General features: G+C 42.2%; 1 long non-coding RNA gene across 2 annotated transcripts; it reads left to right on the forward strand.

Moving 5' to 3' along the window:
• The first annotated feature begins 4,283 nt into the window (after nt 1–4,283).
• On the forward strand, nt 4,284–7,431 carry LOC144158367 (uncharacterized). Of its 2 annotated transcripts, none has more exons than XR_013320037.1 (3): nt 4,284–4,403; nt 4,915–4,947; nt 7,314–7,431. It is a non-coding gene; the product is annotated as an uncharacterized LOC144158367 (long non-coding RNA). The 2 variants fall into 2 exon arrangements; XR_013320038.1 differs by having other exon boundaries at nt 4,325–4,439; nt 7,314–7,426.
• Nucleotides 7,432–15,861: the final 8,430 nt, after the last annotated feature.

Raw genomic sequence — 15,861 nt, forward strand, 5'->3', positions numbered from 1 at the left:
CAGTTTTCTTTCTGTGCGCGTCACACAACTCGTTATGGCATGTTTCTTGCTGGATTCTACATAAATGGCTACACACGTTTGTGTCATTCGGGCACTCGGTGAGTGAATCAATTTTTGGGGGCGACGCTGTTTGACTGTTGTGGGTGTTCGCAGCAGAATACCCTGCTTATTTGGGGAGTGTTTGCAAATCTGCATCCGGTATGAGAACCTGCGAAAGGCTTCATACCAATACAGTGCACTGATTCAGTAAATCTGCAATTCGAGTGGTCTGTCAATACTGGAGGGCTTTTATTTCGGCATTCGGCCTAAACTTGTCTGTTTGTTCGTTCATCCAATAATTTTCAGAATTTTCGCGTGAAATTGGCAGCACACCAGCCTGCTTATTAACAAGCCACAGCCTCTGGTTCAACCGGCCGCAAAAATCCGGCTGCCTTAACTACTACTCTTTTGCGGCACTACCGTTGACCGTTGTTGTCATTTAGGAAGAGATGGACTTCCGAAGAGAAGGTGATTAGTTCTTGCGCAGTGTGACTAGCATCTGATTGTATCAAAAATTTTGAACGCTACAGACCAGCTTCTTTTCTTGTTTACTGGAAATTTGTTTTCAAACGTATCACTTGAGAAACACCTTGGGAATAATTGGGCTGCTTAAGGGAAAGTGAGCAATCTAATAACGCAGCTCAGAATCAGGTTGCCACGGCGGAGGCGAGTTTGAGATTTGGTATACATAAATCGAAATATTGAAAATATTAGTCAAACAGGCCTTGGCGTGTACCGTTCGGTTGGGACAGCTGTGTACCATTGGCGTGTACCGTTCGCTTGCTGGCCGTATGGTATTTACGGCCTGATTTTGGGAGGAGGGTTAAAACATTTACAATGTTCAAACTGTTCACGAGCTTTCCAGGCCCTGCATTAGGCCGGCAGTCGCGTTCGGGCATCTCATGACGGCATTCCAGGCTCGCTTAAAAATAAAAGGTTACCTAGATAAGTGAAATATTTCTAGGAAATCTTTAAAATACCTGTCAGTTAAATCCACTGCCTTGCCTGCTGACGCCGCCAGCCTAACTCATCTGTCGTTCAGAGAAAAGCAAAGTAATCTCTAAATCTTACCCCTACAGTAACGCCAGGCAGCTACGCAGCCTAGTAGAATGCTTGTAACTCGTAGCGTGCTTTCAGCCATCAAGGTAATTTTAAATTGAGCTCGCTTAAGTTGAAAAACAAATAGGCTAACATTGTTCAAGGTTGAATACCTGTAACATCAAAGGGCTCACGTGTTACCTTTGGAAAAATATTACTAAATTTTTAGGGGAGCTCTGTTCGGCCACCCCCATAACATCTATTTCGGTAAACTAGCCATCCCTCCATACCAAACAGGGTACGCACAAAGAAATACGGCACATTTGTTTAATAGAGAATAAAAGTGTGTCGAACGTTGAATGTCGCTGTCGAGAATGCGAACATTGAAAGCCCTATCCAGACAACGAGCGGATATCAGTTGGGTGGCCGGTTTTATGTCATGTTACTTTGCGAACACCATAGAAATAACGGAACTTTCCACTAAACGCAGTAATGCAAAAATCCACAATATTTCCACTAAATGCAAAAATCCACAATATTTTCCAAATACATGTAATCTTTAAAGTTATTAGCAGTTATTTTTTCCTACCGCATCACACAAAATTTTATGAAAAATCAGCCCGTAGGACGCAGATATGAGAACCATTTTCCAAATATATTTCCAGTGAATAAACTCGCGTAAATGAAGCTAGAGTAATCGCAACATGGACTTGAAACACCACACTTCAATTTGTGCTAGTAATCCCGCAATATATGCAAATGTCTTAGCGTCCCTTTAATTAAGTACCCCTGTCCACGCTTTTATCAACAACTGTAAAAAAACCCTTTTACGTGCATTCAGCATTCCGGACATACACTTATGTCACCTGGTCGACCATCAACAAGACAGTAATGGCTTGTTTAGTTCGACTCTGGGTTAGTGTCAGTTCGAGTTCCTTGACTTCTTATGCTACGCTAAGTAGGATTTATTGCAATAAAGATATTTTTTAAATTAGGAGCATTTCGTAGGCTCACCTTGTCCTGCGTCGTTGATGGCGGCGCCGTCCACACGCTCAATGCGCATGCGCAACTCTCCTCCTTACACCCACAGCTCCGAGATACTACACTATAAAAAAGAAATAGTTAGCGGCGCCCGGTTTCGATCCCACGACTATCTTCCCACTACGCTACAAATCAGGGACAGGAGCAAGTGCTACGAACGCGCCTTATGTCCTTTACTCATTAAAACTACCTCAAGAAGCTACTGATACAACGAAGGCACGCGAAGCTGAACGTCAACGGAAACGACGAACTCAAAACGTTAGAGGGGGATGCGGAATTTCCCGTGGGAAAGCTGTGGCGGGAAGCGCCACGTGCCTTGCAGCTCAAGCTGCCTCGTCCACAGCGCCTCAGATGCTGATTGTGGTAGGATGCCCTTAGGGATTGGCCAACCAAAGAATCCATCACGAGATAGGTTCGCGTTCAACCACCGTCGTCATCTTCCCGTAGGGGAACCGCCTAAGAAGAAGAACGAGTAGGCAAAGCTGCGAAGAGGAGGGCGTGTACATTGCTCTCAGCCGGTGCACCAATGTCAACAACCTTTACCTCACCAAAGCTGACGGAGACTACCGATTCTACCACAGAGACAAACATCGACAAGAACATGATGAATGAGTTTCGGCCCCTCGAGAACCACCGCCTACTCACCGTAACACAACAGCACTTGCGTGCCTTTGCCACCGGTGTGGACCCGGACGCGGAATTCTCTCTGGCGCTAGTAAAAACCAGATCACTCAACATTACGGCAACACAATGGAACCACACGGAACCGCCACGATGCTTCTCATCCTCATCAGGGTTCCAGACGGGAAGATGGTGTAATTTTTCTCGACGTGACAGGGTGTAAAGTTTTATTATTCAAACAACTTAGGAGCGGCACTTTTGCACAGTCATTTGAGGATCACCTCTGCTTGCAGTTTATCGTAAAGAGATTGTGCGATCGTATCAAAGTAAAAAAATGGTACTTGCGTGAGAGGACCGTACGTAGCGCTACACGGAAAGGAAATTGGCTCTCTCAATGGGGAGTGGCTTCCAGCCTAGTCAATTCAATGTCCTGTGTCTTACGACGTAAGATTCTCGTGATATTAATTTGGGCTGCGAATTTTCATTGCTTTATATTGTTTGTGTTTTGTAGTTTAAAACGACGCCTTGTTTACATACTTAAAGTAGTGCCTTTCTCAATGGTGCTGAGTAGGAAGTTAGTGCTTCTGCCCGTCAAGTCTTTCGGTGATCCTGTTTTTTGGCCTGCACAAAGTTATGAATGAATAATACCAAGAACTACAAAAACACACTTGGCTAAGCAAAAAAACGTTAACTTGACGAGTTCAAAATTAGGGTCGTGGCGTTCCAAAGACGCATCAGTTAATTTCCGACGCATGACATAACGTAGCTCTCAGTGAAGAATCATGCACAATTGCAAAAGCCGCGTGACCTCCGCGAGGTATTCTTTTTTATCAGTTGGGTTAATTTCAAGCACGGCTGTCGTTGGATGAATAGGTTGCACACCTTCTGAATATTTCGATTTATTAGAGAATACTAGCTGCTCATAATAACGTGCCGTTTTTTATGGCTTCTGAATGTGTAACAATGTCATGTTGGACATACATATTCTTCCTCACGTTGTTACTAACAGCTTCATCACATACTGAGTACGTGATCCTCTGTTTTGCTTTAGGTTAGCGTTATTTTTCTGATGTTCTGAAGTACGTCCACGTGTTACTCGTATCGCCATAAATACGAAGGCTTTCCAGAAATGGTATTTGCTTAAGGAAGCATCACGGTAATCAAAAAAGTGGATACTGAAAGTCATATTTCCCATTACACCACTTCTTCTTTATCAAAAAAGCGGAAAACCATCAGCCTTTTTTGTGTCAGCTTTGTTCTGTCTGTCTGCGTTGCATGTCTCGAAACCATAGACCTTGACATCCAAATAAAAAAAGAAGTTTTAATTGGTCTGCGTTCCGTAATCTAAAATACCGCCGAAATGATAGAGGGCGACAGTACCCACAACATATTTCTCGTCCTTTATAAGGTCACTCGTATAATAGTTTCATGCTCGGGAAAAACAAAGCATCGTTCCTGATAAAACGTTGAATACGATACGGGAGTGTTTTGAAGGCGTAATTGGGTTGTCAAAAAATGACACCAGCAAGAAATCACGTGATTGGAGTACGTGCCGCTGATTGGAGGAATTCACTTTAAAAGCCCCGTGCAAAATCACTCCGCGGCATTCGTGGGTGCTCAGCTGTTCAACTTCGAAAACTCCGGCGGAGCAACACAGTGCTGTGGTAAGCCCGCCCAACCTTCTTTTTCGTGGCTGTGAGGTAGTTCTGAGGGCAAAGTTTTTTGTGATCGGTGTAGCTAGTACTGCTGCTTATCCCGAAACTGCCCTTGAAGTGGACCAAATGCGTGGAGAAATTATGAACCACCCTTACAATATTTAACATTTTACTTGTTAACATAGCTTGAGGTACTTAGAACGGACGCAATACATTTCTTTTCTTCTTTGTAAAACAATCGCTTCCAAAAAACGTATACTGCTTGCGGTGCTAAATAGGCATTCGTTTTATTTAATACAGCAGTAAAGAGGAGTTCACTCACATCCTATTGTTTTTTAGATGCACACACAAATTTGTAAGAATAAAATACTCATTCTTTACTTGTTGACATTGATCCAAAACATAAAATATTTGCGATTTTATGCTTTTTACGTGTTCTAAATTTCGAGTACACTTCTCTGTTCACTCGAACTTATTCATTTCAGCTGGGCGACTTATGCCTGTCTGTTTTTACACGCAGATTTCTTCTTTCGCCATGGGTTTCTTCGCACCGGTAAGAAAGTATTTCAACAACTTTAGTTTTATATGTTTTTCCCGTATGTTGTTCTCAGTAGTACTATTCTCAATAGAAACCAAAATTCTGCAGTTTCCATATTATTGGATGAACGTTATGGTAAATATATTAATAGGCATACCCACGGGGACAGCTTAGGAGAAAAAAATAGGCAGCTCAAAATATCATTTCTTAACAAAAGGCAGTTGTCGTAATTGGTTGAGTTTTAGTGCCACTCTGTTAACCTGCATTGCTAGCGCCAACTTCTTTAACTACACCGCACTTACTCGCGCTTTGCACCAGAGAACAGCTTTACACTACCAGGTCTGTTACACGCCGGAGACGCCATGATGCAACATTCGCATGCTTTTCATCAGCCACCGGATTTCTGGTTGTGTTCAGGACTGAAATCCACTTTAAAAAAAATTCTTCGCACGATACGGGTGCTTTAATATTTCAGAGCGGTTTTCGGCAGGTATTAATCACAATCTACTTTTAACTGCTTTATTGTATATTTATAAATAAGAAGTACTCGTTGAAAAAATTGTGACTTTTTGTGTCACCTTGCATATTATTGGCCTATTTTATATAGAGCTGGTTACGGATCGTAGTCAAATGCTGTTACTTGTGTTTAAGGTAGCATAAGAAGAAAACAAGCAAACTCAAAGATCTCTCCCAAGCTCTTAGGAAACAATGCATTCAAATGCCACCATTATTGGGCGGTTTGAAAAAGTAAATGTTTTATTGCCAGTTTTGAAGCGCATAGGAAAATGGCGTTGGTCTTCGATAGTTAGCAATATGCTGCTGATGGAAAAAAAGCAGGTTGATTATGGCAATCATCCAACAGGGAAGCCGATCTCTGCAAAAAAGCATGATAATATACGTTACGTGATAAAGTGCATTGGGAGGTTTCATTTATGAACCTTCAGTTTTCAAATCGGTCGCTCGGTGTCGAGATTTCTTGCATTAAGGTGGTTTCGCACTTGCGTGCAGAGGTCAGTAGCGGCCCGAGAGTGGCTGCTAATGCTTTAACTATCGGTAGTTTTCTCCTGATACTTTTCGCTGTGTTTCGTTAACATTTTCAAAACAAACATAATTGCACCAACGCATGTTCGTGTATTTCAAAGACATAGCGGCATTTTCACAAGCTTGTTTTTCAAAACAGAACCAACGGTGTTTTAATCAACGGAAGCAGTTTTAATATTGCCAGCGTGCTGAACTATATATAAAGTGAAAAACATATTGTGAGTTTAATTCGAAAAGTTTGCGACAATTTCGAATTACTTACATGAGACGATTGGGAAACTATATATCTATCTAATGCTCCCAAGTTTCCATTGGTATAGAACATTTTTTTAACCACTGTCATATAAATATTTTTGTTAGAAGCAGGAGGCAGAGCATTGTCATTTATTTAAACACATTTTTAGCCAGGTCGCCATTGAGTACAAATTTTCACAAATATATAGAAAAAAAAGAGCGAGCATCGGAGTGATGCCCGTAGCAACAGATATGGAAAAACCGATTTTCACTAAATATTCCTTGAACCATACAGAAAAACAAAATACGGAAAAAAGCAATGCTCCGACTTCATTACTTGGCGAAATCAACGTCCAAATTTAATGTTGCAATTGCACAACTGAACAACTGGGCAGTTTAAATTTTGTGTCACTAGATTCAGCGAATATTCTATAAAAAATGAGATTGCATTCAAAGCACGGTGTTTAAATTGAAAACAAAAACAATAGTAGTTTATGGAACGCCCTGTCATCATAAGAAAAATATTACCTGTTGTGAGCGTGAGTGAACTCTGTTAGTAAGGTTGCTGAACAAGCCAATGGCTAGGAGTGGAGGGCAAGAGGATGTATATAACTTTACAGAGGGGAGAAATTAGCTTCTGGTTTTACAAACAGGCCTAGTTATTCTAAACACATTTTAAAAACAGGATTTTGTTTCAAGGCCAACTGAGTGAACAAATTATGCATATTCTACAGTGAAATATTTAGGCATAGAAGCATTAATTATATTTATTGCCAATAGGTTGCAGTGGCGACTACCATATTGCTATATGTAGCGGAAGCTTTTTGCACACATAGCCAGTCAAACAAAAGAAACCCATAAAGACTGGGGGCTAAATATTTGATATGGGCGGGTGAAAAATATGGCCCACAAGCAAGGTCTGAGAGGCATGCCTTACTGGCCTAATCTATGAAGCAAAACATAAGTACTTTTGGGCACGTTATGATTTTTGCCAAAACACTTGATCAGATCATATTATGTAAGCGGCATTTTAGAGGAATATTTGGAATACAACACTTATAAAGGCTACTTTTGGCATGACCAGGACTAATTTTGTTTGGCTATAGATTTTCAGATACCATATGGCGGCCATCACTGTTTTCGTGGCACTAATGGCCGGAGAGACTTTGGCTGGCGGATGTTACGGCCGAACGGTGAGAATATAAACAGTTCTTCTACACCTGTGCACAGCCTCATAAACACACGACCACACATACACACAAACACATACACATACACACACACTGACCCGTGCATTTATGCACCCACACGCACGCACACACCAACGCGTACGCACCCACATCCGCAGAAACACGCGCCAGCGCGCTCGTGAATGTGTACTCAATTCATTTTGTCATCAGGTAAAGGCGCCTCCGGAAGTCGGTACATAAATACATTAAATTCCTATTGGCAATGTGTCCGGCTTCTAGTAATAGTAGTTTTACAAGTATGTTCCAAATATTACACAATACATGCTACACATACTAGAAGATCTAGGTTGTATTTTAAAAGCTACTTTATTAATATAAGCTTGCATTGTCTCAATAAAGGCAATTTTTTCGCAAAATTATAACACTAAATTGGACCTGTACAGCTCTAATTTGGCTCCGAGAGTGTCATAAAATGGCTGAAGTAGAGTAATCAGGTTTGCAGAAGGAAGCCAGTGACATCCTCAATATTGTAGTGAACTCTTGCGGGTACGTCAACACAGCAAAACGAAAAGACAAGACTGACGCATTCACAGAGAAATATGCTGAAATTGTGCACTGGTGGTGTTTTGAACCTCGGTCATGGTAATATGTTTTTAAAATAAAGCAATAAATGCTCGGAGATTGTCAATTTGAAAAATAGAGGAAAATCGTTCACGATAAACGAATTGACAAAAATGTACTTCTCCGATCGTATAAAAGTCAGGAATATGGTGTCGTGCAAGCAATAATGATGAGACCTTTACACAAAATAATTCCGGGTGCACTGTGCTAGAGAAAGGCCTTTGATGTGACCGTACAATGCGTTTATGGGAAAGGGGTCTTACAAAATTTAAATGTATTATATTTCTTTTAACTGCAAAGTGCGAAATACAATGCCAGAGGGTACGGAGGGAAAAAAATTACTCAATGCAGTTTGAGCCCCACTGACGCCCTACATAAGACAACCGCAGTTATCTAGCACGCTGAAACAAAACGACCACTATATTTCAACATTTTTATAGAATAGTAATTTTAACATTACGGATGCAGTTTATAATAAACAGGGACGCAACCTTTCGCAATGAAAACTTATACCAAGCAAAGCTTGGTAAATGTAGTAACTTGTAAATAAAGTACATCAAAACCCTCAGCGTTGACTAAAGTTTTTTACAGCAGTACCTCCGGTATTTATTTCTTCGCATTTGTTGTTATTGAAACATCATTATCTAAAAGTGTGTTTAAACGCCTTGGCAAGTTGCAGAAAACATAGTGGTAACAATGATTTCTCCGACAGAATGGTAAACACCAAAATATAGGATGGTGTACAATGAGATCTGGTTTATGACCAACAAGCCAAAAAGAGAGTGACATTTCCCTGACTAAAGGAGCGCTGAACATTGGAAGTAGTCTGAACCCTTAGAGGGAAGTCATATTACGAATAAAGCACTAACCTTCAAGACGTTGCGTCAAACTGCCTTAGTTGCTGTTCTAAATAGGAAAGACCGCGCGCACACTCCGTGACTGAACGTCATTTATTATTTATTTAGTTATTTATTATTTATTTATTATACCCTCAGGGCCAGAGGCAATAAAGAGGGGAGTGGGTTACAGAAACAAAGCAATAACACATGAGAATACAGCAACTATGGTAACAAAACAAATTACCCTGGTTATACAATATTAACTAACGCATTGTGAAATCAACGGTTATCATAATGTACACGACACTTGGGGGAAAGCGGTTCCAATCACGTGATGTTCTGAGGATGAACGATTCGGAAAAATGTCGCGTGCTGCTATGTTCGATGCCAACTTTGTGAGCGTGATCGATTCGCCGAGAAATGTATTGCGGCTGATTAATGAGTTGGTTGTGTAAGGTGGGATGATGGTATAATTTGTGAAACAGTGTAAGACAAAAAGTGGTACGACGGGAAGCTAAAGATGGAAGCCCGATGATGGATTTCATAGACGAGATGCTTGCAATAGGTTATAGTTGTAGTGAATGAAGCGAACAGAGTTATTTTGTACCATTTCAAGAGCAGTAATTAGATTATCGCGGCAGGGGTCCCAGACTGGCGTAGCATACTCGAGTTTTGACCTGATTAGTGTTTTATAAAGCAAAAGTTTCAATGAGGATGGAGATTTTGAGAAGTTTCGGCGCAGATAACCCGACATGCGGTTAGCTTTGCTGATGATATGTTCTATGTGGAGCATCCAATTTAGGTTAGCAGAAATGTGGACACCAAGGTATTTATAAGAATTGACGGGCTCTAATGAAACGTTGTTCAAATAGTACACAGGGGGGCTGTTTGTACTCTGTGATATGCGCATGACTTTACATTTAAACGCGTTTAGTTCGATAAGCCATTCATTACACCAGTTAGTTACCTTGTCGAGATCGGACTGAAGTAGGTTAGTGTCCCTCTCAGTGTTAATTTTGCGAAAGATAACACAATCATCTGCAGATATTTGGATGTTTGAAGATACGAGAGACGGCAGGTCGTTAATGTAAATAAGAAAGAGGAGAGGACCTAAAACTGATCCCTGGGGAACTCCAGAAGAAACGGGGCACACAGAAGAATTGCAGTTGTTAGCAGCAACGAATTGTGATCGGTTAAGAAGGAAATACTCAATTCACTTAAGCACGGTAAGGTCAAGTTTAAGTCGGTTTAGCTTAAAAAGTAAACGTCGGTGACATACCTTATCAAATGCTTTGGAAAAATAAAAAAAATGCAATCAGCTTGAGCAGATATATCTAAAATACGATGTAACTGGTGAGTAAACGATATAAGTTGAGTCTCACACGAAAAAGATTTTCAAACGTCATGTTGCACTGATGAAAAAAATAGGTTAGATTCAAGAAAATTTACAAGGTTGGTGAAAATGATGTGTTCAAGCAATTTACAACATGTACTTGTTAAAGAAATGGGGTGGTAATTCAATGGAAAGATGTAGTTCCCGATTTCTGTAATGGAGCCACCTTCCCTATTTTCGATTGAGCAGGAAGAGTAGATCTATTTAATGATTGCTGAAAAATTTTCGTTAGAGTATTTGGACAAAATGAAATGGTATTTTTTAGAAACTCTGCATCAATAAGGTCGTGTCAAGGAGATGAATGGTATTTTAATTTATCAATCAATAAAGCGACACCAGGTGCTTCGACCAGCACCGGAGTCATTGTAATGTAAACAAAGGAAGCTGCAGTGGGGAACACAATTTGAGAAGTTGTAGAGACGTTTGTGAAAAATGAGTGATTCAACACAGATGCACATTGGTGAGATGGAATGATATCGCCTGATGAATCCTCTAAGACTATGTTATCCTCACGTGGCGGGTTAACTAATTTCCAGAATTTCCTCACGTTAGTGTCCAGTGTGGATGCGAGGGTTACCGACAAAAAGTAATGTTTGGCAGTTTTAAGCGCTGATACGTAAACGTCGGAAGAGGTCTTATAGGCAGCCCAACGAGACTCACTAGGAGACCGCCGTGCTGATCGAAAAAGGCGTTCTTTCTTATTAGACAGACGTTTCAAATGAGAGTTATACCATGGTGCTAACGAATTACCAGTGATGGTATGTTGCGGAATATATTTATCTGTTAGTTCATGCACTTTAGAGGCAAACAGATCCCAGTTTGAACAGAGCGTTCGTCAAAACCTTTCAAGTAAATGTCAACGAAGGATGATAGTTCTCGGTTCATTGCATCAAAATGCGCTTTTTTGTAGTCGCGTATGGTTTTTACTTGTTTTGTATTTTTCCGCAATGACATCTTAATTGAAAAGCTGAGTAGGGAGTGATCACTAATTCCTGGCAAAAACCTGATAGGCGAAGCAAAATCGGCACGTGTTGTCAAAATTAAATCAAGAGTGTTAGCAGAACTGGATGATATTCTGGTGGCGTTCGTTACTAATTGAGAGAGGGAAAAGGTAGAACAAAAATTCAAAAATTCTTCAGCTTGTGCAGAAAAGGGGGACAACGAGACCGGCTGAGGATTCCAAAGTATGTTGGGAAAACTGAAATCACCCAGCAAAAATAATGGATAGGAAGGAAAACGTGTGGCAACAGTGTTAACAGCGTCGTGTAGTTCACTTACAAATAAAGTGGATGAAGATGGTGGGCGATAGCATGCTCCTAAAACCAGTTTTTCGTGACCGAGGTTGATTGTAGCCCAAATTATTTCAAGAGCGCAGTTAATTTGAACACATGATGAAGGGATTTCTTTTGATATGGCTAGCAGTCCTGTCACACCGATATAAAGCATACCGATGGGCGTCTTGAAAAATTTCGAAATCGTGCACGTGTGCGTGAAGCCAAGTTTCAGTTAGGACAATAATATGGGCGGTAAAGTGTCTATTGCGGATGACAAAAAGCCGTGTTTGTTAAGTACGCTTCTGACATTGGTGAAAATGACTGATACTTCTTCTAATAATGATGGTCCTCTGACCCTCACGTGTCGCTATGAAGTGTTTTGTGGCGGATCATCGTTATTGCTGGCCACTTCATGTGATCGTTCTACTTCTTCAACTCTGTCGGAGTGAGGGTTGTACATGTAGCATTTGTTATTCAAAAACAGCTTATTGTACCGGAGTAGGAAGCGTGGCGAGTCTGGCTGGCTGTTTGCAAAATCAAAAAGTTTTTGCCGAAGCATGCGCGTCACTTGAGAAAAGTCTTCGCTGATGACAACATCTTTAAGTTTGAATTCACTGCACAAAGACAGAAGTTTATCTTTTATTTTCGAGTTCGTGAATTTGGCAATGATAGGACGACATTTGTTTTGAGTGAAGAATCCTAATCTGTGTGCGCGATGGATGGAATCTGGCATGAAGGTATTAAGAACAGAAGTAACAAATGTGTTTAGTTTTGTTTCTGTTTTTTTCCCACGTCTCTTTCGAGTCCGGAATGCCTCGAATGATAAGATTGTCTCTGCGGTATCTGTCCTCAAGTTCATCCACGCAGGACTGTAACGCGCTGTTTTGTGTAGTTAATTCCTCGATAGCTTCCTAAGTTTTTGTTAATTCGTTGTCATGTCTGTCTAAGACCTTAGTTTTTTCTTCCAAATCATGTAGTCTTTTTAGGATGCCAGTGACTTTCGATTCTATATTTTTTTTGCCATTTTGTATGGCCTTAATGTCGGCAGCTAGGTCAGAGTGATTTTTTGATGCTTGAAGTGAACGAGCATGAACGTGTTTTAGTAGATGAAACAAAACGGTCATTTGTTCAGCGGGGTTCTCTGGCAATGAATCAAGTTCTAGCAAGGCCTCAGAACGAGTTGTAGGCCCTGGATTCGACTCAATATCGCCAGCGCGTAACAAAAGAAGGGCAGTAGAAATACATTCATCAATACTTTCACACACTACCCGTGGGCACGGGAACAGCAAAAGGCACCGATCGCTGGAGCGCTTCGCATAGAGCGAAAACTTTGTACACACCTACACAGGGAAAAGACGAGGATCAGGTGCCATGCCGTAACCGCTGCTCCCGTGCCCACTGAAGGTGTAGGCGGTCGGGCGGCTTGTTAAATCCGGGCTTGGGTAGGATGTCTCTGTCGATGGGTATGGTTGTTGATTGCAGCGCACTGTAGGAACAGTCGCATTGGTGATGGGGGTGTTTTCCGTGTTGTCGCCGTAGAATCTTGCTATCGGAAACAGCACGGGGTGGCAAGGTGATGAGGGCGATAGCCACGTGGCGACGAGCGCAAGCATAGCCTGCACAGGGAAAAGACAAAGATCAGGCGCCATGCCGTAACCGCTGCTCCCGTGCCCACTGAAGGTGTAGGCGGTCGGGCGGCTTGTTAAATCCGGGCTTGGGTAGGATGTCTCTGTCGATGTTTATGGTTCTTGATTGCAGCTTACTGTAGAAGCAGTCGCATTGGTGATGGAGGTTTTAAGTGCGAATGCACTTTATAAGCGACCCCAAACCATCCACCGCCGGCGGCGGCGGCGGCGGCGGCGTCCGCAGTGCTCCTCTATATTTAAAAAAGAAACAGCATCCGGCGCCAGGTTTCGTTCCGAGGACTTTGCGGCCGCAGCGCGACGCTCTACCGACCAAGCCACGGACGCGACAGTGATATCAGTGTTAGTGACGCGCCTTATATCTTTAACGCATTCAAACTACGTCGTCAGCGGCGTGCGTTGGCGACTGAGCAGCGTTATAGCGGCTTGATAACTGCGTGGTGTACACGTGATACTACAAACCCGATGGAAGAGATAGAAGAGAAGGCGGCGAGGCGGTGGGCTGCGGGGGCCGAGCGCAAGCGCCGCAAGCGGGCCGACAACCGTGCATTCGCACTTTCACATTCTCCCCCTCGGGGAAATGCGGGGGAATTTTTTTTCCGGGTTGTCGCCGTAGAATCTTGCTATCGGAAACATCACGGGGTGGCAAGGTGATGAGGGCGATAGCCACGTGGCGACGAGCGCAAGCATAGCCTGCACAGGGAAAAGACGAAGATCAGGCGCCATGCCGTAACCGCTGCTCCCGTGCCCACAGAAGGTGTAGGTGGTCGGGCGGCTTCTTAAATCCGGGCGGTCGGGCGGCTTCTTACTTCAACCCGCTTGATAGGCCAAGCGGGGTGAAGGGCCGCAAAATTTGCCATTCGGAATGCCTGTCTTCGATTTCCCCCTCAGTTTCGATACATGACTTGGTTTACGTGTTGGGCTTCATTAGAGCAACTGCCATGGTGCCGTGGTAGTATCTGTGTTGTCACATATCATGCCATTGTTCTATTATGTTGCTACAGTCTACAAGACTAATACAAATGAGCTAGGTGAGAATAAAATTAAGTAATTTGAAAGACGGTTTTTTTTCTGTGAACGAACTATGGATTCGACAACAGAAAATGAAATCAAAGTGGGCACACCAATATTGCAGCTTTGTTAGAACTGGCCTATATCAGGCGTAACAAAATTGAAAGAGATTTGGTCTGCGAGACTATTTTGCCCAAATATCTCACCAAGTAAGAGATTTGCGTTATTCCCAATTCACCATTTTAGGACGACAGGATTACAGCAGCATTCGTACGCTTTTTACAGTGCTACATTTTTGACCAAGACTGCTGCAGTGGATCTCTCTGCGTTCCAGCGGGTTTTTCGTCAAGAGGCACGTGCATGTCTTTTCCTACGGGATAAGAGACTCCGGAGCGTGCGATGGCTGTGTGATGATCCTGCTTCAAAACGGCTGTATCTGAATGGCGGAATAATAAAAGAAATTTCTCAACTTGACCCCTTCTCCGTGCATTACGAATAAATTGTGAGCGTCAGCTTTTTTCACTCTGCTTAAACACTCCGAAAGAGACGGCGCGAGACCGGAAATGTTTTAGTAAATGAGAATTTGGTTTTATATAAAGCCATGATTTAGGTATCATCAAGTCCTAAACACAAGGGTTTTCAGTGTTGATTTGTCTTGTAGGGGATATCTGATCAGCTGTGTCGGTGACAGCCAGGCACGTACGTAGAAACGTCATATCAGAATCAAGTACATTTAATGGTCCCACTTTGGCGCTATTGTGAAGAATGGTGCTGACGCTTTCTACTTCCATCATGGCCAGTTACGCCCGGGGTCTAAAACAGCCTTGTTCAAAAATTCTTTATGAAAGGATAATCTGGCAGCTAGCATAAACTGTAGCCTAAAGAGCGCAAAATGTATTCGTAATATGCTGACAGAAGTCATCTTTCTTCAATGCAGCGCCAAAGAAACTTAATCGCCACGACTAACACTGAGTTCCTCCCTACCAGAAGGGTACTCCGAAATAATTTACAGTCAAAACATTCAAGATTGCGGAATTCATCAACGCATACATATTCGGCAAACCTTTTAAATCAACCGGTAAAGTTTGAGGAGTGGTTGATGTGTCGCAAATGACGTATTTTGAACTGGAAAAAGCAGTGGCACAGTTACAAACAATTGTTATATCTGCCCGCCTGCCCGCGTGTGCGGTCTCGTCACTGTGTTATGTTCAATTGTCTCGTTATGGTCCCGTTATGTTTGTAGGCCGAGACATAAAAACACGTGGGTGCAATCTTTTGGCGCGCTTAACTACTAAAGCTACACTGCAAAGTGCTTGGATTCTGATACTTTATACGCTGTATTAACGCGTACCTAAGCCTTCACGATATTTGCATAAGTACCGCCCCCTTTAAATAGGTCTCTGGGTGGAGCCATGTTTCAATTGCGCAAATGGTATCGTTTGTATTGCTTTGCCCACTTCGCCCATGTTCCACACTACTTGAAAGAAAACAGTGCTTGATGGATCAATGTTATTCTTGTGTAGTCATGCAAGAATTGTCGCACAATGTTTTTCTGATAATAATAATCTGCAAGGAATAGGTCGAATCCGGAGCAGTTATTAAACAATCTTTACCAGCGGAATTCTGCGCCTCCACTACACTGACAATTTATAGTGTGCAGTTCATTACTGAAAAGTGTATGCA

Source organism: Haemaphysalis longicornis, unplaced genomic scaffold (assembly GCF_048455015.1).
Source record: "Haemaphysalis longicornis isolate Haplotype H1 unplaced genomic scaffold, Haemaphysalis longicornis Haplotype H1 scaffold_10, whole genome shotgun sequence".
NCBI classification, from domain to species: Eukaryota; Metazoa; Arthropoda; class Arachnida; order Ixodida; family Ixodidae; genus Haemaphysalis; species Haemaphysalis longicornis.